The sequence below is a fragment of the Lycium barbarum genome, chromosome 10, assembly GCF_019175385.1.
Source record: "Lycium barbarum isolate Lr01 chromosome 10, ASM1917538v2, whole genome shotgun sequence".
Lineage (NCBI taxonomy): Eukaryota > Viridiplantae > Streptophyta > Magnoliopsida > Solanales > Solanaceae > Lycium > Lycium barbarum.
The window spans coordinates 9,034,468-9,036,949 of record NC_083346.1 but is presented as its reverse complement, the minus strand read 5'-3'; positions in this window follow the sequence as shown (position 1 = coordinate 9,036,949).

Here is a 2,482-nt window from a genome sequence, read left to right as displayed (position 1 = left end):
AGTTTCTAATTATATACGGAGCACCATAATAGCCAAAATAATTTATTAGTACATACTTATGATAGGTTAAGTAAAAAAAAAAAAGGATAGAAATCTTATACCGCATCTATGCCCATGTTATATGACACAATATACATATTCACCATATGTATAAAAAGTTTCACGTTTTAGCCTAGGGGAATGGTAGTTCAAATGACGTTTCCGTATTTAGAAGTAGTTAAAAATTCAATAAGTTTTGAAATTCTGGTTCAAATTTGATTAACGTGTAGTTTAAAAAGTGTCTATTAGCCTTTTTCTTAAATAAAGTCATATAAACTGAAACAAAGAAATAACATCATGACACAAATTATTGAACCCGTGCTCCCAAAATTTCTATCTTTACATACGTGACTTTCAAGAAATGTTATAGAATATATCAATTCTTTTTATAATTGCATAAAAATAAAATTATAAATACGTATCTAGTGTATATATATATATATTTGAATAGCTTTGGTCTTTTAATTTGTCAAAAGTGTGCACTTTTGATTTTTGCTAAATATCCAATAAATTCTAGCCATTAGATTTAACAGGAATTATGAAAAAAGAAAGAATTATTCTCATGAATATATGTAAATAAAGAATTATTCTCATAAATATATGTAAATATTTACTGTACTCGAGATACACATTTAATCTATAAATGGCATGCAATTTTCAATCGAAACGTTATAATACATAACTTTGGAGTGTCTTGAAAGTCAATCTCACTCATTATATCTCAATCTACAGAAGAGAAACTACAAATATCCAAAGACACATGAAGGTGAAGTTCCACATTAAGCCAACATTATTTTTTCAGTTTCTCCTTTTCATCAATTGTATCACACTTATACAACATTAACTCTCACGCACCATAATTGGTATTATGCATTAAAGCCTCACACGTTTCGACTTCCTATTGGCTCAGACCATAATTATAATAATGAATATTTACATAACATGAGACAAATGACTAAAACATTCAACCAATGTAATGGAGGGAGAATCATGCTGTAATACTTAAACCTAATCATATAATTAACAATTTTTTGCCTTCCACTAACCATATAACTAACTCCACTTGATATAAATTATTTTTTGTAAACCGTTTTATCCATAGTAGAATTAATTTCTAGTAAACAAATGGATTAGTTGATGGGATAAAAACAAGTGGGAGAGACAGAATAATTACAAACGTATGATGTTAAAATTGCAAGTAGGATTATGAGAACTAATCCATTACACAAGTGTGACAACCTTAAAATGTTGATACTTCAATGGCCTGTTCTAACCACCAACGGCCATTCAGTTGGGTCATAATGAATATGTCTATCTATTTTATTTTTTAATTAAATGTCTATATATTCAAGTTTTCTACTCCTTTTAATAATTACTAGTTTCTTTTTCCTTTCTGTAAATTTTGGTATTTAAGCCTGTGGGACTCGATTTTATCTAGCCAAAGTTAGAGGCAGATCTAAAATGTGAAGTTTATGAGTTCTAAAGCTCATTATGTTTACATATTGAGTAAATTTTTTAATATATATATAAGATTTAGACCAAATTTACTAGATTTTGCCAAATTCATACTTTAATTTATATGCTAACTCCATGCTTCAGCCAAAGGAAAATCACAAGAATAGCAAAATAACAATATTTCGGATTTCAAGTACTCTAGAAATAAAGAAACTTCTCAATTCTGATGGGGAGTCTATGTTAGGATATACTATTAACCATGCGGTTTGATTATAGTATTATGTTTTACTCTTTATGGAAAAATTGTTTACTTATTATTCAATTCAATAAAGTCTTATTTTAAATAGATCATTTATTCATATGTGTGCCCTTTACTTAAAAGTAGCCGATTTAGTGTATGGAGTTTTAGCTCGTGGGCAAAAGATTAAATTGTTGGTTCTTACAAGTTATAAAGTTAGTGTTCACAATAAAAAATGAAACTGTGCAAAGTATCTTGATGATTGTAGCATAAGATCAAAATATAATCTAGATTATGGGAATGGTCTTATTCCAATTTCTTGCGCTAATACATTTTGTATGTATTGAACGAATCAAGTAGAGATAAGTGTTTTTATACTGAATACATAAAACAACCTCTCTAGCTCATTAAATGTACTTATACTCTTAATCTTGATATGATTGCTATGATCAATGTGCTTTGTTCATTATTTTGATTTATTAAAAGGTACGACTCAATTGCGAGTCCATGTATTCCTGATAAATTGGATAATGGCAAAATGCATTTGCGAAATAACAATTAGTTGATATAATCCATGTCTAGACCTTGAGATTGATGATACCCCTTTATGGATTCTTATAAGTTTTCATATGAAAACCCTGCAGGTGAATTTTGTATTCATCACATGAAATAAGTTAAGCGGAAGTTAAATTAGTTAATGAATTAAATTGTCAGTAATTTAATTTATTTGTTTGGTATCTGTAATCTTAA